Source organism: Rhincodon typus, chromosome 17 (genome assembly GCF_021869965.1).
Source record: "Rhincodon typus isolate 14 chromosome 17, sRhiTyp1.1, whole genome shotgun sequence".
In the NCBI taxonomy this organism is placed as follows: Eukaryota; Metazoa; Chordata; class Chondrichthyes; order Orectolobiformes; family Rhincodontidae; genus Rhincodon; species Rhincodon typus.
This window is the reverse complement of record NC_063348.1, coordinates 40,257,671-40,282,761: the sequence shown is the minus strand read 5'-3', so window position 1 is coordinate 40,282,761 and position 25,091 is coordinate 40,257,671. Positions and strand designations below refer to the sequence as shown.

The 25,091-nt window shown below is 39.1% G+C and overlaps 1 protein-coding gene and 1 non-coding gene across 2 annotated transcripts in view; one reads left to right on the top strand and one right to left on the bottom strand.

Annotated features, from left to right (window-relative positions):
* The window catches only part of LOC109927833, a 7,962-nt gene extending 6,462 nt beyond the window's left edge, over positions 1–1,500 (bottom strand). Inside the window, exon 1 of the transcript XR_007263982.1 lies at positions 1,066–1,500. This is a non-coding gene — a transcript (DnaJ (Hsp40) homolog, subfamily C, member 24). The remainder of the gene's footprint in view (positions 1–1,065) is intronic.
* Positions 1–25,091, top strand: part of immp1l (inner mitochondrial membrane peptidase subunit 1) — a 219,522-nt gene that overhangs the window by 139,010 nt on the left and 55,421 nt on the right. The gene's annotated exons all lie outside the window — the stretch shown is intronic.

The window sequence follows — 25,091 nt, the reverse complement described above, 5'->3', positions numbered from 1 at the left end:
CAGCATCAGAGGAGCAGGAAGGCTGACGTTTTGGGCCTAGACCCTTCAAATGTCAGCCTTCCTGCTCCTGTGATGCTGCTTGGCCTGCTGTGTTCATCCAGCTCTAACCTTGTTATCTCAGATTCTCCAGCATCTGCAGTTCCTACTATCTCAGCCTAATGGTATAGCTGGGCTAAGTTGCAGACTTGCTCACCGAACCGGTGTGTTTGTTTGCAGGCATTTCATCAGCTTGCTAAGTAACATCAGTGTGCCTCTGGTGAAGCGTTGGTGTTCTGTCCTGCTTGTTATTTATATGGCTTGGTTTGCTGGGATGGTTGGCATTACTTCTGGTTCCGTTTTTCAATGGTTTATATATTGGGTCCAGTTCAACGTGTTTGTTGATGGAGTTCTATTTGGAATGCCAGACCTCCAGGAATTCCCTGTCATGTCTTGGTTTGGCTTGTGCTATTATGGATGTGTTGTCCCAGTCAAATTCAGGTCCTTCTCTGTCTGTGTGTATTGAGACCAGTGATCTGTGTCTCTGAATGTTATGATCTGTTGTACTGGATGCAAAACAAAACTTTTCACTGTACTCACGTACGTGACAATAATAAATCAAAACAAAACAAAGGAGCGCTTTCAAACAAAAAGTTTGACATAATCCAAATAACTTGCTATACTATTCTGTAACTCTATGCTGTACCTAAACGTGAGACCTTCAAGTTAATGCCTTTTCTCTACTTTCTTGTTTAACTTAGTAACTTTTCTCCCATACACAGAAAAACACACATGCAAAGATTCTGTTGAGCGAATCATTCACAACAGGTTACAAAGTAAATCGAACACCAAGTACTTAAAACGCAAGATTTTACTTCACAGAACACCACAATTCCTCTGGAGTCAGGCAACTGTAGGATCAGAGCACACGTCGGGATTTGAGCCTGTTAGTTGGGCGGAGATGACATGGGCAGTGCCAAAGGAGTGCTGCACTCGCGACGGTGCAGTCTTTCAGGAGAGACGTTAAATCAAGATATGGTTCAACTGCACTTCAAACCGAGACGATAGCAGAGTCGCCTCGTATCTGACCTGCGCGCGTTTTCTTTTGCACTTAATCCCCGCCTGGTCGCCTCGTTGCTCCAAGCGATGCTGACAGTTGGTGCACCTCCTCTCCACAGCGGCAGCTCCACTTTCCAGGCCTGGCCTTTCTTCTGCCCGCGCTCCCCGGCCACGAGCCCCTTGCACGCGGCCTCCAAGAAAGCAACCGTTTTAACCTAACGCCACTCGGACCGGAACCAAGTACAGGGCCTTCAAACGCTGCCCGGAACCCAGACGCTGGTACAGGAAAGGAAACCTTTGAGCGTCGGAACTATTTATTATGTTTTAAAAAAACAGATGTTACGGGCGGCGTGCTGAGTTGGATGGAGAGTTCGCCTTACAAGTACAAGCTGCAACCGAATAGCCTACTCCATCTTTATGTTAACTACCAATTTGTGAAAGAGCTGAGAGCAGTGTAGGTAGGAGGAGATTGAGGATGTGGCTCAAGGGGAATGAGGTCAGCGAGAATGAAGAGGAAGAGTTTATATGAAGGATAGCGGCCTGACAGCAGAGAAAAAGCACAAATTTAGATTTTAAAAAAACTGAAAATGCTGTAAATGAGAAACAAAAACACAAATTGTTGGAAAGGCTCAGCAGGTCTGGCAGCATCTGCGGAGAGAAATCAGTGTCAATGTTTCGGGTCTGGAGACCCTTGCTCAGAACTGAATCGGATACCTCTTTCAGAAGCTGCAACAGATACAATGGACCCACAGCCTTGCCTCCCGAGCTACAAAAGTCTATGATTAGCTCAGGGGTATGGGATAGAACAATATTGGAAGGAAAGGAAAGACAGGTATTGGAATTGGGGTACAGAATAGCAACAAGGTGGCTTTGCATAGCGGACAGAATAGGGCAGTGTAAATCATTGAATAGTGTAATCAAAGAACTGAAATAGGCACAAAACAAAAGAACTGTGGGTGCTGGAAATCAGAACAAAACCTTCCAGCTGGTCCAAATGGACCCAAAACATTAACTCTGCTTTCTTTCCACTGATGCTGCCAGGCCTGCTGAGTTTTTCCAGCAATTTCTGATTTTGTTACTGAAATAGGTTACTGAGTGGCCTCCTGTGATGTATGATTAGGCTGTAGATAGGAGGGAGGGTTTAGTACAAAGGAGGAGATAAGGATATGAAAGCAATAGTATGGAAATAACCATGGATTTTTGGGTATACAATAAAGAATCAGCTAGGGGCTAGGAGAAAGAAATAAAGATTTTTGGCATGAATTGAGATCAGCGTATGGATTAGAAGTTTGAGTTTTATTTATTGTTATCATGTGTACTGAGGTACAGTGAAAAATGTTTTGGTCTAGCACAGTGGATAGAAACAGTGTAAAATAAAAAGGGGCAACTTGAAAGCAGTAGGTGAAGAGTCAAATTTAAAAGTAAATAAGTTTTTTAACTTACAACTTTTAGAGACTAAAAGAAACTGAATTTAGATTGATTGACAGTTAAATACCAACAAGATAGATGCCAATCAGTTGGAAGTGATTGCCTGGGCAAGAGCTAATTACTGAGAACTGGGTGCTGAGTCAACATTTACAACAAGCAAAACCATGTAAATCTGAAATAAGATTAGAAAATGCTGAAAACACCCACCAAGTCTAGCCACATCTGTAGAGAGAAAAATAGAAACCAGGATGATGGCCTTTCACCAGGGATGCCAGTGCATACCTAGCTAATTAGTTGTGCCTTTATCCCAGAAAGCTGATCCTTAACATGTTTTCCAAACTGTGGAACTTGCCAAAGTCACCAAAGTAAAAGTGTGACATTGATCAATTAAGTTGATGAACTGAAAAGGCTTTTAATCAGCAAAACTGCAGCTTTTCACAGTTTGCTGCCAAGAGCTATATTTTCCAGGTAGCCAATACCGTTTTTGTCAAGGCTGCCACTTGATTTTGCAACTGATGAAGATATTCAAAGCAAGGGGCTCTTACGTTGATTTTTCAGTCGGAATGTGCCTACTTAAAAGTTTTCATTCATGTCTGTGGAAACTGCCCTGATTTCTTCAGAGATACTAGGAACTGCAGATGCTGGAAGATCTGAGAAAACAAGGTGTAGAGCTGGATGAACACAGCAGGCCAAGCAGCATCATAGGAGCAGAAAGGCTGATGTTTCAGGCCTAAACCCTTCATCTCCATGCTGTTGCAGTTGCAGTTACATTACCTATAGATCTTCACACCTCTAAACGGTGTTGGTCTACTCCCTGGGCTTGACTACGTAACCTGTAGGGAGCCTTACCACCAATTCAAAGGAAGGACCGCAGGAGGCACATGAGCACTAGAGCAGTCATTGAGTTTCTGCTGATCTAATTCAGGTGCCTGGTCAATTCTATGGGCTGTCTTCAGTATACAACAGAAGGAGATTGAATAATTTTCTGCCTTGTGCAACATTGCTTTGGAGAGAGGAATGGAGCCCTAAGAGAAGTATGGTTATGATGACTTTACATCTTCAAAAACAAAGGAACCAAAGTGCCTGCAGCTGGCTACCAGAGAATTCTGCAACAGACTCATAAAGACATTGTTCAGATAAGCTAAAAGTATGTAGCCACGTGGTACTCTTTGCTGCTGTTCCCCTCCTTACACAGGTCCATTATCCCAGTCTGCTTCATGGTGATGCTGACTCTTTGCAAACCCCTCATAGTCTCCCATGGTATGTTTCATCCTTGTGGCCTTCTTCCAATTTTCTGATACTCAAGACATCGAAGAATTGTCACCTTTCCAGGCATTGCAGCCCAGGAAGAAAAGAGAGTAACAGCACACCACAGATAAAAATATTTCTTTACTTGAGCTGGCCGCAGGTCTGCACTTACCTTAGAGGCTAGTGTAGAATTGTGATCTGCACATGATGAGTCAGTAAGAATGAATATGATGCAGCCAGGCCAAGGAATGTCATGTATGCTGGCTCACCAGCGGACAAGGTCGCAGATGAGTTTTGCTCTAGGGGACTCAGATGAGGCCCTCCGTAGGGCAACACGAGAATATCAATGCCATATATGACAATTTGCTGTTTGCACTACAGGACTAACAGACAAACTATTTTTCCTAAATAAAAACTGAAAGAACTGCGGATGCTGTAAATCAGGAACAAACACAAAGTTGCTGGAAAAGCTCAGCAGGTCTGGCAGCATCTGTGAAAGAAAAAACAGAGTTAACGTTTCGGGTCTGGTGACCCTTCCTCAGAACTATTTTTCCTGTTAAGTTTGATAGTGTCCAAATCCAAGTTTGCAGAGGCCATTACTCTGCAACTATTGCTCCATCTCCTTGCGGTGCTGCTGACCATGAGTTATTACAGTTGCAGCCCCTAAAGCTGTAAGAGCCTTTTTGTGGAAGTCTTTTGCCTTTCCTGTGAGGTTGGAATAAAAGTTTGTATCTGGCCAGGGGCCAGATAGCACTTTAAAAAATATGCCAAAATACTTACAGAGATATTATAATAGTGAAGTTATTCAAAGTTAATTTAACTGAAGAGAGGGTGCAAATGTGTTAAACCTATATGAAACATAAATGAAAAAAATCTTCAATATTAAAAAAATGGATTTTAGAAATTTCTAGAAATACTAGAATTTAAAACTGACTATCTTCAGTTCACATTACCAGCTATTCAAAGCATTTTATCTGCAAATAAATGAAAAATTAAAGATGGATTTTCTCCAATAATATTTAATGCTGACCAAGTGTGTTAATTTCAGGAATTCTTTGGGTACATCTGCTACTACTGTATTTTCCTTCAAATTCGTTGCATTCTTGATGAAGTGTTCCTTTTTGATTTAATAATAACTTCTTTTCCAAGACAGTAGTCTTTACAATGGTCTCAAAAATATTGCTGAGTGTTTTTTTACCCCGAGATAACACCAAAAACAAATATCTATATTACAGCAGGGACTGCAATTCAAAATGATAGATGCCTGTAAAGTTCTTTGTAAGGCTTGAAAAGCATGATATAAGCTACAATATCAGACTTAAGCATTAAAGATCTTTGACGGATCCCTTAAAATGGGTAACTACCGAACGCCTTCCTAGAATGTTCAAGGACTCCATAGAAAGTCTGTCATAAATATGTTCTGCTTACAGCAATTTAATATCAAATTCAGGCATTAATTGTTATTTTGAATTGTTTGTAATAATATTTCTGTAGGCAGCAGAATTTTAAATGACAAATAAGTGTATCTGTTGTGCATGTCTAGAAACCCAGTAAACAACAGATACCCGAATGTGTATTTGAATTATTGAATGTGTTTTCCTCTGTATTTGAATCTAACCAAATTCATTTTTTGCTTATTCCAAGAATAGTAAAAAATGAGATTTCCAAGATTACATTCCACATTTTCCCCAAATTCTTTCGCACTTCGTACATCTCCTGAGCTGTAAATGACTGTATGACTCTATATTTTCATTTAATTATAAATAGATGTCAGTTGCTTTAGCATGAAAAGATCTTCAGTCATGTGCAACATCTACTTACTTGCAGATTGTGTAGCATTGTACGAAACTACATTTAATTCAATAAACCGATTATAGCAAGTTAATCTTTAGACTCATGCAAGACAGATTACCATAGCTTCTAGATCATAATGAACAAGATTCCATTACATCAAATGCTTTGAAATTCTTGACTGAAAAAAAATGGGCCTAGAAAAACACAAGTGGGAATGAGGTCTTGGATGTGTAAGTAAAAACATTTCCAGCGTTAATCTGTTCAGAGTTTGAATCTGCATCTCATCTGGAATAATGACTCAATGCTACTTAACTTGTTGTTCTTCACTAATCTAAGAATGTGTTACAATTGCTACATGTCTCACATTCAAGAAAACCTTTTCACAATAGTTTTATAACTGAGACGTGTCTCAAATACTGACATACAGCTGCTGCTCTTAGAGTGAATAATTGTAAAGACAATCTGAAATAAAAGCATAAATTGCTGGCAAAACTCAGCAGGTCTAGCAGCATCTGTGGAGACAGAACCAGAAATAATGTTTGATCTAACCAAATGTGACTTTTTGACCTGAAAGGGGCTAGAAGTTACGTTTTTATGCCAGTGACAAGGAGAGGAGGAGCAAGTGAAACAACTGGTGAGTGTGCCCATGCAGAAAGAGAAAGGAAGTGATAATGATGGTAAAGAGATGGATATGTAAAGCTGGTGTAAGTATTGTCTTTGAAAAGGTTTGCTCTGCTGCAAAACCAACAAGACATGGCTGGAGGACGGTGTGGGTTGTAAGGAAAGTGGAGAGGAGTGGTCATACTCTGAAGTTGTAGAACTCAATTTTGAAGATAATCTGCACAATACAAGTAACATTAAAAGGAAGGAGCAGATAATGATGTCATTATATAATGACTTTTTCCCCAAGAAATTTGTATTCTCTTCAATATTCAAATCACATGGGGTCAAGTAATAAATACTTTTTCCTACCAAATAAATGTTTGGAGATCAATATGAAAGCCATTTTAATAGCAAAATTAGATAGCCAGTAGTTCTTTGTAATTATTAAAGACTACCAGAGATTGTGGAAATTTGGAATGTTTTTGATGAAATAGCAAGGATTCCAACTATGCTGAACATGTTTGATATGAAAAGAAGGAAGATGATGACATAGGTTTTTAAAATAACTAATTAAAAATATTGCATATTTGAATTTTTTGATGCATTGAAAACTATTTTGGCAAAAAACTTGAGGACTTGATGCATATGGATGTGCCCCTTGCTGAACTTGTAGTATTTAATAGACAATAGTGACAAGCACCATTAGCCTCACCATTATGTTGATGACAAATCTAGGTAAGTATGATTATTATTTGTACTTCATAAGCAGTGAAATGCTGTGTAACAACCTGATGATGTGAAAAGCTTATCAATAACTGCAAATATTTTTAGTTAAACTGCAACATTTAAGGTGATTTGGGAAGTAGACAATCCAAGTTAGTTGGAGCAAAGGTGTTGCTCCGTAGCACAAACTGAGGAGCAAGAAAATGTAAAATCATGATATAGCACAAAACCTGATACAGTTATAATATAAAAACTGATGGGACATGGGAAATTGTAAAGGAAATATTTGTCTCAGAAGTATGGCAATAAAGGAAATACACACATTTATACATTACCATAAATATACATGATATTGTTCATAGCAAATTAAGAGAATATATTCTGCATTTTGTTGCTGTTTTTGTTTATCTTTTGTGCACTGTTCTCTGTCTCTGCCTCACATTATCTATCTTTTTTTCTTGTTTTGTTTGAATTTTTTTGAGGTTGCCTTATGTTTTGCCATCTGTGTCAGTCCTGAAGGGTCCTGACCTGAAACGTCGATTTTCCTGTTCCTCTGCTGCTATCTGACCTTCTGTGCTTCTCTTAGTATTCCATATTTTGTATTTCCTGTGCAGCATGAGACCTCAGTTAAGTCACTAGACCTCTACAAGCATAAACATGCTACTGGGGAGGTGGTAGCCTAGTGTTATTATCACTGGACTGTTAATCCAGAGACCCAGATAATGTCCTGGGGACCCAGGTTCAAATCCAGCCATGGCAGATTTCTGAAGAAGGGTCCTGACCTGAAATGTCAACTTTCCTGCTCCTCTGATGCAGCCTGGCCTGCTGAGTTTCTCCAGCTCCACACTGTGTTAACTCGCCTCTGTTGTACTGTGGAACAAAGCTTATGTGTGCAGTCATAAAAGCTATGACCAAAACTGAGCAAGAGGAGGGAAGTCCCTCTGTGGCTAATGAGGTGTTCACAGTCACCTGTCACCATCTATGGTTAGACATTTGAGGGAAGACCTGGGTGTTACAATGGATAAGGATTCTGATATCTTTCTCCTTATGCAGAAATGGGAAATGTTTAGAATTTCACACTTGGAATTAGAAAGTGATGATTTCAAACAGATCCTCCTAGTTGCCTGCTCCCTATATTTAAAAAGAGAACCACACCTGGATTTTATTGCAAAAGGTCTGTTTGGGAATTTAGAAGGGGAAGCAAATATTGATTTCCACTAAGAATGAGTTAGTATGAAACAGTCACCCACTGAAAGTTCCAGTGTGTTGCAGAAAGGCTTCATGGCTGCTACCAAAAGACCTGGTCAGGGGAGGGAGAGTACCCAGGTGGAGGGTGAATACTGTGACACATCAAGTTTCACGAGCTTCTTTCTAAAAGGGTTCCAGAATCAGTTGGAGTGTGTGGTCAGGGCTGAGTTGATCTGTTACTCTAACTCAGCAAGGGCACAAGTCCATAATAACTTTTGCAGGAGTTTGGGAAATGCTAATGTAACAGCTGGTGAAAGCCCTTTACGCAGTTAGAAACCTAAGGAACAATCGATGAATAAAGGTATTGAGATTCTAGTCAAGAATAAAAGAGAATCTTATTTTAGATATAGACAGCTTGGTTCAATTGAATCTCTTAATCAATATAAAGAGTTTAGGTGCATTCTTAAGAAAGAAATCAGGAAGGCAAAGAAGTGATATGCGATAGCATTGGCAGATAAGGTTAAGGATAATCCAAAGAAATTCTATAAACACATTAAGAGCAAGAGGGTAACTAGAGACAGGGTAGGGACTCTTAAAGATCAAGGAATTCATCTTTGTGTTGAACCCAGGAGATGGGAGAGATACCAAGTAAATATTTTGCGTCAGTTTTTACTCTGAGGAAAGAAATGGAGTCGAGGGAATGCAGAGAAATAAACTTTGATGTTTTAAAAATAAAGGTGGATAAATCTCTGGTACTTGATCTAATGTATCCCAGAACATTGTTGGAAGTAAGGGAGGAAATTGAAAGACCCCTTGCAGAAAGATTTGCATCATCAATAACTACAGGTGAGATGTCTGATGACTGGAGGGTGTCTATTGTTGTACCTTTATTTAAGAAAGGTTAGAAGGAGAAACTGGGGAACCACAGACCCATGAGTCTGACTTCACTTGTAGGTAAGTTGTTGGAGGTGATTATAAAACACAGGATTTATGGACATTTACAGAGGCAAAAATTAATTAGGGATAGTCAGCATGGTTTTGTGTGAGGAAAATCATGTCTCACAAACTTGATTGAGTTTTTTGAGGAAGTTACCAAAAGGATTGATGATGGCAGAGCAGTAGACATTGTTTATTGGATTTTAGTAAAGCCTTTGAAAAGGTTCCACATTATAGACTAATTAGTAAAGTTAGGTTGCTCAGGATTCAGGGTGAGCTTGCCAATTGGATACATAATTGGCTTAACAGCAGGAGGCAGAGGGTGGGGGTGGAGGATTGCTTTTCAGACTGGAGGCCGATTTCCAGCAGTGTTCCACAAGGATTGGTTCTGGATCCTCTTTTGTTTGTCACTTATATAAATGATTTGGATGACAATACAGAAGGCAAGGTTAGCAAGTATGCGGATGACACCGAAATTGGTGGCATAATAAACAGTGAAGAATATTTTTGTAAGATTACAACGAGATCTTGATCAAATGGATCAATGGGCTGAAAAATGGCAGATGAAGTTCAATGTGGATAAATGCGAGGTATTGCATTATGGTACAACAAACAAGGGTAGGGCTTATACAATTAATGGTAGGGCCTTGTGTAGTGTTGTAAAAGAGAGGGACCCAGAGGTGCAGGTACATAATTTTTTGAAGTTTGCATCACATATAGACAGGGTGGGTAAAAAGGTGTTTGGCATGCTTGCCTTCATTGCTCAGTCCTTTGAGTATAGGAGTTGGGAAGACTTGTTGAGGTTATGTAGGATATTGGTGAGGCCTCTTCTGGAATACTATGTCCAGTTCTGGTCACCCAGTTATAGGAAGAATATTATTAAGTTGGAGAGGGTTCAGAAAACATTTACCAGGATGTTGCTGGGTATGGAAAGTCTGAGTTATAAAGAAAGGCTGGATAGGCTGGGACGTTTTTCACTGCAGTGTAGGAGGTTGAGAGGCGACCTGATAGAATTTTATAAAATAATGAGAAGTATAGATAGAGTTAATGGTAGTTTTCTATCCCTAGGATAGGGGACTTCAAGACAAGGCACATTTTTAAGGTGAATAGAGAGAGATTTAGAAAAAAAAAGGCAATTTTTTTACACTGAAGGTGGTTTGCATATAGAATGAACTTCATGAGAAAGTGGTGGATGTGGATACAATTACAATGTTCCGAAGACATTTGGATGGGTACATGAATAGGAAAGGTTTGGAGGGAAATGGACCAGGATGTGGCAGGTGGGACTAGTTTAGGTTGAGATTATGTTGGGCATGGACTAGTTGAGCCAAAGGTTCTGTTTCTGTGCTGTATGACTCTATAATCCTGTAAAAATAAGGGGTAGCCAAATTTGTTGTTTCAATGCTGATCGGCTAGTTCACCATGCCAGTGAATGCTGTAGTAAAGGGGATAGGGAAAAGCCTGACAAGATCAAGTTCTGCTTCCCACCAGGAGGTGCAAATTCTTCCCCTTTCTGTACAAATGAGTCCTGACTCATTTGAGCAACATCTAGAGGGACTAGAGGCAGCAAAAGAGGCTGTGAGGATCAGACAGTGACTTGGCAGATTGCTGCAGTGGTGACTCAAATTCTTAGCTGTTATGACTTCTCCAGACCTCCCAGGGAAAGATAGTTTTTTTTCCCTCTGGTACAATGGTTGTGGGAGCCCAGTCGTCCATACTGTTGACAGTGGAGGTCTTCAGCATTTAATGCTCACCAGCTTCCCAATAAAACTTTATCCAGGGCCCCATTCCAGACTCCTCAAAAGGCTCACCACAAATCTTGATGTGGTTCAGAAGTGGTTCTTTTGCCATTGAGACAATAAGGACTGCAAATGCTGGAAGCCAGAGTCTATAAGTGTGAGGCTAGAAAAGCACAGCAGGTCAGACAGCATCCGAAGAGCAGGAAAGTCAACCTTTGGGGCCGAAACCCTTCGTCATGCTGGGAATGGTTTCGGATGCTGTCTGACTGGCTGTGCTTTTCCAGCCTCTCTCCTACACCATTGAGTTGAATAAAGATGGGATCATCAGTACTGAAGAAAGAGCCAGGCAGAAATCTGCAAACAGCAGATTTTGTGACTGCTGGCTTGGAAAAGAGGTCAGGCAGCCTTTAGCTTTCCTAGGACAGTGTGGGCGATTCCAGCTGGCATTGGAACATTGTTGAAAATACTCATCTCTCTGCTCTGCCTAGCCAATGTAATGAGTTGAAGCTGGAGTACTAGAAATGAGATAGAAAACGTGGGGGAGAGACCCTTTTAGTAGTTAAAGAGGTCAGAACTCACATCAGTTCCTATTCCACAGTGAGGTTAAAGGGCCCCCAGTGCACCTTACACTCAGGTCAAGAATTTGCTAAAACAGGATGTAGTTCGCAAACATGTAAGATTGAAAATTAATTTGAGAAAGAAGTTAAAAGTTTAGACAAAAGTGAAAATGGTGAACTTCATTATTCAATTTTAATTTTAAAAATAATCCATGTTGTGAAAAATTTGTTCTCAAAACATAAATAAGCTAAAATTTGGAAGAAATCCAGTTTTAACTCGGATTTTGGAATAGGAAGTATTTGTTTTTTGAAGGTGGCCTTTAAGAATACCTAAAAAACAGTTATTTTTAAGATAATAAAAAAATTAAAAATTGGTTTGAAATTATTGGGAAATTTCTTCAGTTTCTTAAAACAAAATACATAAAATTATGGCATGATGTCACCTGGTGGTTTGGGCCCCACTCCTTCTCAGACCAGCAGAGTTAACTTCTGACAGCTATTTTCTTTGCCTAATTAACTAATATTTCATATGAAAACTGCACCTTCTTAACAAATTCAAATTATCACAAGATTGCTACAAATCATCAACTGCCAGTATTATAAAACTGTGAACATGAACACTCAAAATCAACAACAGACCTGAATTTCTATTGCTGAGGAAGACAGGGCAAGGTCATGGAATTTATATCACTCCAAGTTCCACTCCACTGCATGTATTATCTACATTTTGATGACTACATAGTTTTTTCAGCATTGTTTGGTTGTTGCAGATGCTCAGACAGCACATGTACTACAGCAATTTAAAAGAAAAAATAGTCTACTAGCCATCTAATGTGAACTAGAGATGAATGACAAATATGTAACCAATTTTGATGCAAAAAGATCCCCAAAATAGCAACTAGATAAAGATTTGTTTGCATTGTTTCCAGAGGAGGGAGAAATTTTGGAAATATTTCAAGTCAATCTGCAAGAATAGACAACTAAAATCTCATTTTAAAAACCAAAAGAACTGCAGATGCTGTAAATCAGGAACAAAAACAAAGTTGCTGGAAAAGCTCTGCAGGTCTGACAGCACCTGTGAAGGAAAAAGCAGAGTTAACGTTTCGGGTCCGGTGACCCTTCCTCAGAAGTGTGAAGTCTCATTTTATAATTTTTTTTCTGATGGTTGGCATTTCCAACAATGCAGCATTTCCTCTACTGCACTGAATTCTCACCTGAGATTTTGTGCTCAGGTTTTGAAGTCAGAAAGACAGAACATGTATTTAAATGGCCTATTTTATAATGTTAGCTCATCTGAAAAAGCTTCACAGCCAATGAAATACTTTTGAAGTGTAGTGACTTTGGTAATATGTGGAATCACAACCCTCAGTTGGTACAAAAGCAAGGCCTGACAAACAGCAAAAAGAGAAACATCTAAATTAATAATTTTAGTGATGTTAGCACAAAATAAGTTGTGTACTTAAGTTTAATGTCTCATTTGTGAAACAACAATATAAGATATGGACAGTATAAAATTGTCTCAATATCTTCTGAGGTTATGTGCTCATGTCTCTGAAGTGCAGGTTTAACATAACCTTTTGACCCACAGTCCAAAGTACTGTAAACTGGCCCAAGATTTATATGCTTAATGTTTCTGGGCTCTCTTTTATTATTTTTTTTGACCAGCACAGTGACTTTATGGTGGGGGTTGTGGCCATTGCTTCTCACCCATGATGTCACTGGCACTGAACTTTATGATGTCACAGCAGATGGAGACTACATGAAATACCTGTACCTAGTTTAGTCAGCAGTTGAACAAGCTAAACAGACCGAGAAAGAGTGACTGCAAAACATTGGTCAGTGTTGATCTACTTAATAGTCTAACATTTAAGAAGTGTTGTAAGTGATAGGCATAGATTGTGCAAAATGATGCAGGAACAAGCTCAAAGAATTACCCAATGAAAATGATCCTGCGGGAATCAGAGTTTCCGATGACAACTCTAATGCTCATTTGGAGTAGAAAGGATGATGCCAGTGCTGTTGTTTACTGGAATCAGTGCTGTATCAATATGAAACCCAGACAGTTTAGCATATCCCTCTGTGGTATTTTAATTTAGATGCTTCATTGTAACATAACACCTGAGTCTGGCATTGAATGTTTGGTAATGTGACGTAGATTTGTGGGACATAAATCTGTAATATTGAAAGAACCAACTCAATTTTGCTAAGAAACAATTTGAAGGAATGTGAAGTTTGTACAATGAAAAGAATCAGCCTGAATTCAGGGTGATCAAGAACTTGCCTCAGTTTAATGCTACATTTCTTAATGCATTATTGGGTGTAATAAGGCGTAGGAAAGAGCAACAGGACAAAGAATGTTGTTGTGAAGTATGCAAGGCTGGAGATGACAAAGGTGGGCAACAGCAGGAAGATTTTCCACACTCTGGATTCAAATTGAGAACAACTGTAACAGCATAATCGCATCAAGATACGTTGTGCACTTCACACAGCTACCCCTTCCCCCAGCTTGATAAATTCTGCAAATTGTCAAGCTTACTAACTCATAATTCCTCAACCATTTACTTGGCAATGGTTCTTTGGCTGTGCACGTCCTTTCCTGCCCATCTATCCATCTACTATTACCCTTTTTATTCATCCTTCTTATGCAAACTGATGTGTGGGGCTTATAGACATCCATGTCAAATCTGCTGCATCTAATAGCAACAATTTGTGTTTATATAGGATCTTGAATGTTATCAAAATCCCTAAAATGATGCATGGAGGCATTCTTAAATACTAAATCATTTAAGGCACAAAGAATTTTAGGGCAGATGACTAACATGTTTGGTTAAAAAGCTAGGTCTTGAAAGGTTCAGGGAGGTAATTCCAGAGCTTAAATATTAGGTGACTGAAAGCACGGTTCCCAATCACGGGGTGATTAAAATTGGTTATTTTTATGAGGTAAATATTAGAAAAACAACTATCGTGGAAGGTTGTAGAGCTGGATGAGATTGCACGGGTAAGTATGAATGAGGCCACGGAAGGATTTAAAAGCTAAGAAATTTAAAATTGAGACTTTATTTAACTGGGAGCCAGCATAGGTTAGCAAGCATGGGGTGGTAGATGAATAACATTTGGTACAAGTTAAAACAGACATGGAGTATTGGATGACCTCAAGTTTATGGATGGTAGAACATGGGAAACCATCCAAAATTAAATTCGAATAGTTGAATCATGAGGTAAAAAGGCATGAATGAGGGTTTCAACAACTGAAGAGCTGATGTAGGGGTGGGGATGGGCAATGATTGGTAATGGAAAGAAAGCGTCAGTCTTAGTGATAGCATGGATAAGTGGTTCAATGCTCATCCAGAAAAATCAAGGGGAGGGCAAGGATTGACTTTGAAGATATCAGAAATAATGGTGTGGAAGTGGAAGAGAAACTGTTGCTAGTGTTTTTCTAGCTGTAATTAGATAAATAAGAATGGAACCAGGTAGAAGCATTCAACCAACTGGATGATGGCAGAGAGGATTGTGGACTGATGAGCAATTATGACAAAGGCTGCAAACAGATCAAAAGAGATGAGTACAATGGATCGTTTACTTTTGTCGCAGTCTTGTGGATTGTCGTTTGTAACTTCAATATGAGTTATTTCAGTTTGGTGACAGGGGTGGAAGTCTGATGGGAGGGATTCAAACATGCAATTCTTGGAAAGACTGACACAAATTTGGAAGGCAACTACATGTCCAACAACTCTGGAAGGGAAATGAAAAGTTTGAAGGTGGACCAACAGTTTGTAAAAATGGAAGAGTTATGGGGATTTTTTTGAGGAGAGAGGGATGATGGTGACAGATATGAAGGAAAGAGGATGAGAGTCTAAGGAGGGAAAACAGTTAACAATGACAGCTTAGAGAAGAGCCAAGAAGGGGGGAGTTGGGTGGTCAGAAGTTTGGTGGGAATAGGTTAAATTGGGCAATTTGAGCTCAAAGAAGACAAGATGGGCATTAGGAGAGAAACTGAAAAAGACAACATTTAAGAATCCATCAGATGAACAGATGCCATCAGATGTGCAGGGAAGATGCTTTAAAACAAAAGGAGAGGGAGAAGACCAAAGATATTCCTCCATCAATTTCAAAGATGACAGGCACAACTAAAAAAGAAGCTAAAGATCCAAAAAACGTTGAATCAAAAAATATTGAGATCTCTCAATTACCCAAATGTCATACAACATGCTGTCATGCTGATTTGATTTCAGCAGAGAATGCGATATGATCACCTACCTAATGCAACATTTCAATACTCTTCCCTTGCTAGTACTATTTATCTCCACCAGGAGATATTCATAGAACAACATACACTCCTGGATTCAAAGTGAGAACGTCAAAGAAACTGGTCCCTTCTGAGTATACACCATTGCAGAAACTTGCATTACAGTGAGTCCAATTTGCCAGTTCATTGAAAGATCGTATGGTGGTACTCAGTTCTCAGGTGAGCAACAGCAAACAGTAGCGGCAAGAAGTACTGTGTTGGTAAAAGAAGGGAGCCTGTGATGGAGGGTACAGCCCTCTTCAAGCTCTGCTCAGCTGAACACAGATGTTATTTTCTGGAGGTTCTCAATAAAAAGGATAATCATATAGAGGTAGTACAAATCTTTAACAAATTAATCACCCTTCCATATACACTGTCCACGATTGCTAAGAGAATGGAGGAATCCTGCTGAAACATGAGTTGACTGATGTCACAGGCCATTGTGTTGACATCCATACACAGATCATCCAATTCGATAGAACATCATTTGTGACAGTCAAATGAGGCCATGGAGGTCTTGACTGCAGACTTGAGTTGCCAACATATTTGATGCCTTAAAGAGGATGGCAGGCGCTTTAGCTTTACAACGTGTCACTAATGTGACGAGCTGCATTCCAGTAGATAGCTGTAATTAAAGAAGTGGCCCATGACGGATGATACCAAAAGAGGATGTGAAAATAGGAACTCTCCTTACAACACTCTCATGTCTTAACTATTGACCCCCAGTTATACCCTGACTCCTCAACCAGCACCCAGCATGTTGCTGCATCTGCCCATGCACAGGTGACAGTGCCATTATTCCTCGATGTCATTTCTCAAAAGCATTTCCACCATCAGAACAGGGATCTGAGCAGCCTCTGCCAACCTCTGCTGAAGGGTTTTCACTATGTGGGAGCAATACAAAGCAGGAGAGCAAATGTTTGTCGTTTCACAAAGATATGCACATGGGAGGTGAACAAAATATTATATTGCTAGGTTTTCATTATTTAAGCGGAATCACATAAGCCTTATTATTTTGCAACACTTTTCTATGTTCTTTGGTTGCAAGGTGGCAACACAGCTTTTCAGTTTTTTATTGATGTACAGGCAGACATGAGTTTATGGGGTTAAATGGGAGGGATGTACAATAGGTCAATGATTGGACCGCTTTACTGCTTCATATCTGAAAGATTGCAGTGAGGAGGGTACAGAGTCGTTATGAGTTGTGATTGTTACATCAGTCCAGTGACTAATAACCTAACAATCTCTGGCATCCAAAGCAGCAATCTGAATGGCTGTTGCTATGTTAAGGTCACTACCTTCATCCTCCTATTTCTCCGTCATGAACCCAAAATTATATATCTCTTTCTGCATAGATGCTGAGTAATTACAACATTTGCTGTATTTATTCTAAAAGCATCGATTCTCATTTGCTTGCAAAACAAATAATGTCGTAATTGGTAAAGCTAAAATTTAGTGTTTATTATATCTAAAATTAAAATATCAGACAGATCCTTAAATCATAATTCCTTAACCTTTATCCTTAGTTCCTTATCAAAGAGCCATCTTGAAATTTACCATTCCCATCTAGAGAAGTATTAAATATCTAAATGTCTGAACAGTCTGACATTAACTAATTGACACTATATTAACATCTATATAATTATTTGTTGTATTTTGAGTGAAAAGACAATGAAATGATAAGTTAATATTTCTTTATTAACACTTCTGATAACAAAGCAGCATTTTAATACTAAATGTTACATATAATACATAATATTTGAGCAGGTATGGTTAACTAATAAAATTCATAAATTTAACCTTATGGACTATTAAAACAAAGAACCGTGGATGCTGAAAATCTGAAACATGAACAGAAATTGCTAGAGAAACTGTAGATCTGGCAGCATCTGCAAAGAGAGAAGCTGAATTAATGTATTGTGTCGAGTAACCCTTCTTCAGAACTGAAAATGTCTGAGGTGCAGACAGCTGTCTGAATATACCCTATTTGCTTCTTACCCTTCCTCCCCCTGCAACTACATAAATAGTAGTTATCAACTACTAATATTGCTGATAATATTAACAATATCAACATAAATATTATCAACATAATATTGATATCAACATAAATACTGCCCTCCCCCAGTTATTTTCCATTCTGACAAAGTGTCACTGAAGTCAAAGTATTAACTCTACTTCTCTCTCTACAGATGCTGGCAGACTTGCTGAGTTTCTCTGGCATTTTCTGTTTGTCTTATTAAATGTAGTTTTGGTGTGCCACAGTAACTCATACACTACTTGTCTTCATACAAATTGTTAGAGTTCAAGTCCAAGATTGGCATAAAATTGAAAAAGTTAATTTCTCGTAAATTCCTTGTCAAGTTAACAGTTTTGAATGGAGAATCTATAAGATATATTAGAAATCTAGTTAGAATAGCAGGTGGAATATAATAGATTTAGATTTTATTGGCATGCATACTCAAGTACGGGCTACAAGAATTCAGTGAAAAATGTTCAATGTCGCCACACATAATGCTACCTTAGGCACAAAGTACCGAGGTACAAAATCTTACTCACAGCAATAGAGAAATAAAGAATTAAGTTAAAAAGTTCAGCACCAGTCTTCTTAGCATAAAAGTAGAAAAATAAAGATATGAAGAGGGCTCGTTCTCCCCCATGCTGGGCATGCTATCACCCGCACTGGGCTAAGACCCACACAGGCATGATGCTGACCGCCACTGTCTCCATCCCTCGCCGCTGACCCCTGCCACAGTCCTTTGCTGCCGGTTGATGCTCTGTGCTGCCAACATCTGGGCTCGCACTGGGCCTCAGCCGCTACCACACCCCATGACCATCGCTGCATCCATGGCTCCAATTTTACGAATGTTCGAGGTTTGTGCTGGGCTTGTTTGAGGTCCACCGCTGATGCTATCCAAGCTCAAGAGATAAGTTGGGGAAAATAGAAGGTAGAACAACAAAAAAGAAAAGAGAAAAGAAAAAGAAAATAAATGCAGTTGGAGCAGATGAGTTCCGGCTTAGGAACCCTACTGTGTCACCATCCTGCATTTAGATATGGATAAGCCAAAGTTAGCCACTTTCGTTCGAGGAATGGAGATGTTGCGTATTTCTTAAATTCTAAAAGGTTGGAAAATTGATATTCAAAAGGACTTGGGTGACCTTCTAAGTCATTGAACGCTAAAATGTAGCTGCAACTAGTAATTAGGAAACCAAGTGGTATATCAGCGTTTATTGCAACAGGATTTGTGTATAGAAATAAAGATGGCTTGCTTGCACTGAGAATATTGTGTGCAGTTTTGGTTCCCTTAACTGAAGAGGGAGTGCAGTGCTAGTTCACCAGAATAATTCCCGATATTGGAAGACTGTTCTATAAGGAGAGACTGGTCCTGTATTCTCTAGATTTTAGAAGAATGTGAGGTGATTTCATTGAATTTTATAAAATTCTTAAAAGGCTTGACAAGGAGAGGTGCAGAAAGACTGTTTCCCTAGATGAGGGGTCTAGAACCAGGGGACAGAGTCTCAGAATAATGGACAGGCCATTTAGGACTGAGATAAGGAGGAATTTCATCATTCAGAAGGTGGTAGATCTTTAGAATTCTCTTCCCCAAGGACTGAAGAAATTCGGTCATTGTGCACATTGAAAATAGAGATTTCTTGATACCACTGTCATCAAGGGATATGGAAAAATTGTGTTGAGGTAGGTGATCAGCCATGCTCCAGAATGGCGGAGCACATTTGAGAGGCTGAATAGCCTACTCATAAGCATTCCAGCATTCACCTCATGTTGATAAACTTGAAGTTTTAAATGGACTTTTGATTCTTAGATAACCATGTTCTTCCAATTATGTATAATCAATTTAGTTTCACACCTTTGTCTGGTATGCTTATATTGGCCTCTTTGAACATCAGCATGAAGCGTCACTTTCTATTGTCTCTTATGTCAAAGATGTTCTCCTTATTGTTTCACATAAGACTGAATTTGAAAATGAAAGTGAAAATGTTGAATTTTCTGTAAGGGGCAGCTGATCTGCGATAGCAATTTTTACGTGCATTATAAGTTGAAAATTATGTCTGTGAAGTACAGTCAGTAAAGTACAGACTCTTTGATTGCCCTGCATACAAAAAATGAATTGGTGAAGCTCTCTCTTTTTATGGATTATTCAATAGATAGAGAAATGAGATAAAATGGCCTGGATCTCACAACTCAGTGAGTGTGGTGACGTACTGAATGAACTAAGTTGAAGCAATAATTAACTAGTGAAAACTAAATGTTCGTTCTTGTTTACTTGACTACTTTAAACTGGCTTAGCAACTCATATGAGACAGTGAAGCATCTGCCTGATAATATTTTCTGTTGTGCAACCCCAATTTATCTCTCCCCACCCATTAGCAGTGGGGTAGCTAGGTGGTTGAGATTACAAACTACTGCATTCCTGGCAGTCCCCTGCTTGACAAAGTGCCCACTGTCGGTATGGCCCACATTATGACACAATATAATCCTAATGCAACTTCAAATAGAAATTATTCAGTGTTTGATCTGTCATTTAAACCCAAGCAGAGAAGGTCAAACAAATTAAGTAAGTTTTCGTATTTCCAATTCATTGTGTGGTCAGCTTCCCCCTTCCTTCCCAAACATAATGCCTTCTTAAGTCCCCTATCACACCCTTTCTCAGAACATCTCACGGAGATGCATATCATTGGTGAATACCTCCAATGGCAGAAGAGTCTTCTCTCAACCACTGATCAGCTAGTACTTCCTAAGACTAACATGCCGGACATTGGTTCCACCACTTTTGGATTATTCTGTGTAATTCTTGTCTCCCTTCTATAGGAACGATGTTGTGAAACTTGAAAGTTTTCAGAAAAGATTTACAAGGATGTTGCTGGGGTTGGAGGGTTTGAGCTATAGGGAGAGGCTGAATAGGCTGGGGCTGTTTTCCCTAGAGCATTGGAGGCTGAGAAGTGAGCTTGTAGAGGTTTATAAAATCAGGAGAGGCATGGACAGTGTAAATAGGCAGGGTCTTTTTCCCAGGGTGGGGGAGCCCAAAACTAGAGGGCATACGTTTAAGGTGAGAGGGTTAAGATATGTAAGGGGCAACATTTTCATGCAGAGGGTGTTGCGTGTATGCCAGAGGGAGTGGTGGAGGCTGGTACAATTACAACATTTAAAAGGCATCAAGATGGGTATATGAATAGGAAGGGTTTAGAGGGATATGGGCCAAATGCTGGCAAATGGGACTAGTTTTATATAGGATATCTGGTTAGCATGGACAAGTTGGACCGAAGGGTCTGTTTCCATGCAGTATATCCCTATGACTCTATGACTCTTTGACATCAGCATGCAGATGAAGCTAAAGAAATAGAATTTCCATGGTTTTTAAATTTCCTGTGCACCTTGGCCACATGCTCTGGAGGCAAGAGGTTAAAATCCAAATTTATAGATTTGCCTGCATGGCTCCAATTTTATAGATTTGGATATTTAAAAGGTTTTCAATAACAGAGGAGTAAATGTTAAAGTTATGAAAGAGATAGGGAACAAAAATATTTCAGGTTGTGACTCTTTTGTTGTCCTGAAAACCCAAGGAAAGGATCCAATGAACATTTACTAATAATTAGGTAGATTTATTCTAATAGGCAGCAGAATTGTTTCACTTTGTTGGCTTTGACAATTAATGGTTGACCTAAGAGTTCGCCTGGTTACAAGTGCTTTGATCACATGGCTTTTGTGTCTAGCAACTGTTGCTAGAGATCTTAGGCTTTAGTTCTTGCCTGTGATTCATTGTGGAAGAGTTTATCAGTGGACAACCTTGATGATAATTGCAAACTTTGAACGAAAACATCAAAGAAATGAAAACAACTTCATAGAATTTTAATTCAGGTATATTGGAATCTTTTGATGGTTGTGCTCTTAATGAAAACACTTCTCATTTTCCTGTTTAAGTATCAAATGGTAGGGCTGAGTAAAGAATAAGAGTAAACTAAAGAAGTATTTATCTTTTATAAATTACAATTTACTGAAAAATAATGGGGAGTGTAGAACTTAATTTTAATGCGAGGGCATGGGTTGCATTGTAGCGGACCTGAAATTATTTTTTGGTGTTGGACCGTTTAACATGTTTTCTAACAAATAATTGTGACTGTTCCGTTAACAATAATCAGCAAGGCAAAATTAAACACAAAGAAATCAGAGCAACAAGATGAAGAGTGCACAGTAAGTACATCACGTGGAGGCATCCCCAGCAAAGCTCAGTAATATCAATCATTAAAACAAAGTACAGCAAAACATCTTTTTAATCAGCCTTAAATCCAGCTTCTGATTTTAGTCATGGTCACAGTTATTCGAATATGGTTTAAATGTATCAAATGCGTATGGTTGGATTTAAGAACATTGCTCCTGCGTGTTTTTTGCTATACATTTGGCAATTAATTAACATAGATATTTGGAGACCAGATGGCCATAATAGTAGAAGGTCCATTTTTATGTCCAAATCTATAATGAGTGTTAGAGTCAGAATAATGACAATGTTACTGGACTAGTTGTCCAAAAGCCAAGACTAATGGTCTGGAGACATGAGTGCCATATCCATGATGGAAACCGGGGAATTCAAATTTAATTAATTAAATAAAACTGGAGTAAAAAGCTAGCGTGACCAATGGTGACCATGAGACTACTGGATTGTCATAAAAACCCATTTGTTTCATTAATGTCTTTCACCTTTAGCGAAGGAAATCTACTGACCATATATGCTATGTCCTGTATATGGCTCCAAACTCATAGCAACGTGGTTAAATCCGAGACAACATAGTGTGGAGCTGGAGGAACACAGCAGGTCAGGCAGCATCAGCAATCAGGACCCTTCTTCATAAATCCTGTCTGTCCTCTGAAATTGCCAAGCAAGACACGCACGGTATGCAAGAAAGCAGCTCAAAACCACCCCGTCAAGGGCAGTTAGGGATGGGCAATGTACACTGGCCTTGTCAGCATTATACTGACCCTATGAATAAATTGAAAAAAAAAGGCAATCAGATTTGGATGAGTGCAGCATGCTATAAGAGCGAACAAGGCATACAGATATACAAAAAAGGTGAGAAAAGAGCACCAGGAAAATCAAGAGCACCTAATGTAAAAATCAGAGGCACAGTTCATAGCTCTTAACCATGCTGTTTCCTGAAAAAGTGGAGGAACCCTAAAAAGCTGGAGAAAAATAGAGAAACTCTGATGACAATTCAGGAAAAAAAATCAGACATATCTGTTTCCTTAAGTCAAACAACCTCCTAAAAACAGCAGAAGTCTATAATTTAACTGACCCTCTTTAAATGCAAATATCTCCTTTCAGAAGTTATCAATTTCATTTTTAAAGGATCTTAGTGACTCTTTGCAATGGATGGAAGGGAGGACCATAGTTAATTTGACTTTGTTTGGGGTTTGTGATCACGTTATCCTGGGATTTACAGGATCTGAACAAACCTTGAGGACAGTTCCAAATTTAATGTCTGCCTTGGAGACTCTTTTAAGTACTGCAGTGTTATTTACTCCCTTTAATGAGACGGGCATTTAATGTCTGGAAGTTTGCTTGTACAACCCAATGTTTATATAACAAAAAATGAAGTGTATCTTTGTACATACCCTCTTGGGGTCTTCTCTAATCTTTTTGATGTTGGACTGAGAAACTCTTGTAGGACAAGGATAGCAGTAAATTATGAACAGCATGTGCACATCATGTAACAACAAGCATAGAAATTTACTTTGATATAGCATCTTTAATGTTGAAATATTCGTCCAATGTACTTCATAGTGAAAGCAAAAATCACTTAGATAATTCAATCTCACTGCATCAAAAATCTGTGGAAATGTTAAAAAGAACCCCACCCTGCTCCTTTAATTATCTATAACGAAAGGTAATTTCAAAGTCAAAGTTTACCTATAACGGCAACACTTCTTTAACTTGAGGCCTGGATCGAGGATTGTTTCTTAAAGTCCTGCTTCTTTTCTGTCAATTCTGGTTGCAGAAACCAGAGAGGCAGTGCTCTGATATCTTATTGCTGAGGGGTCCCTCTGCTTGCTATAATTAACAATTGGTGGCACTCTGGGTCACAGTACTATTACTTGGTGTCCCCAGACATGCTCTCTAATGAGCCTGGGATGGAAAAATAGACAGAGTGAGTCAGCTATGACATGTTGACATGTAGACCATACCATATACTGTTGGAAATTACATTTCTGTCCCCAAAGACATTAGAGAACCGATGGTTTTTGCAAGAGCTTTCATGAATATCTCATAAAAATTATGAGATTTAGGAAATTTCCTTTTATAGCTTAAGCATCTTCTGCACCATGAACACACTGTGGCTTTTAGTATACAAAAGAATGTACAACAGCAACTTGCCAAAATTTCTTCTACAGCACCTTCAAAACTTGTAACTCCAATAAAAGAAGGACACGGGTGGGAAGTGCATTGGAACACCATTGACTCCAAGTTCTCATTCATTACACACCATCTCATACTGATTTCTTTTGGAGGATGTGAGCATTGGTGGCAAAGTCAGCATTTATTTATTGACCATCCCTAATTTTTCTTGAAAAGTGGTGGTGAACAGATTTCAACTTCAATTCACGTGCATTCACTGTACTGTTAGCGAGGGATTTTAAGTACTTTAACCCAGAGACAGTGAAGGAATGTATTGTAGCTCCAAATCAAGATAGTTTGTGATAGGGATGAAATTGTACAGATGGTAGTGCTCCCATGTGCTTGCTACTCTTGCCCCTCTAAGTGAGAATAGTCTCAGGTTTAGAAGGTACTACTGAAGAGCCCTTGGCAACTTGCATTACACCTTGTAGAAGTGCTGCAACTGTACACCTGTGGTGGAGGGACTGTATTTTCAAGTTGGTGGATTGTTTTCCAAACAAGCAGGCTGTTTTGTCTCAATGGTATCGAGCTTCTCAAATGTATCATTCTGCACTTATCCAGATAGGTGGACAATTTCCATCACACTCCTGACTTTAGTCTTGTATGTGGTGGACAGGCTTTTGGGAGTCAGGAGATGAGGCACTTGCAGGCACAGTTCTCAACCTCTGACTTGCTGTTGGAATCACAATATGTTCATGGCTGGTCCAGTTAGGTTTTTAGTGAATGGTAACCTCAAGAGTTGACATGGGGGAGTTAGCAATGGTTATGCTGTTAGTTGTCAAGGGGAAACGCTTAGATTCTTTCTTGTTGGACACCATCCAGCTCTTTATGCACATGTATAACTAGTATATGATGGAGCTAGGGTGACGGCCCCATCATTTATTCTTTTGAAAAACCCTAACCCTTACTTGATTGACAACTTTCACTCACTGATATCTTTTTTCAATTTCACAATGTTCATTTACAGAAGGCTATGTGGGTTCAGGTAAGGTACATTAAAAGATCGAGATGACTGACACTTTCATTGGCTTAGAGTTGAAAAGAATTTTTTAAATAGTGGAAACTAATGAGTGAATGTTTAAAGTTTTTTTTAAGACTTCTAATTATCACTATAGAGTTTGCTCTTCCAATACAGAATAGTGAGTGAATG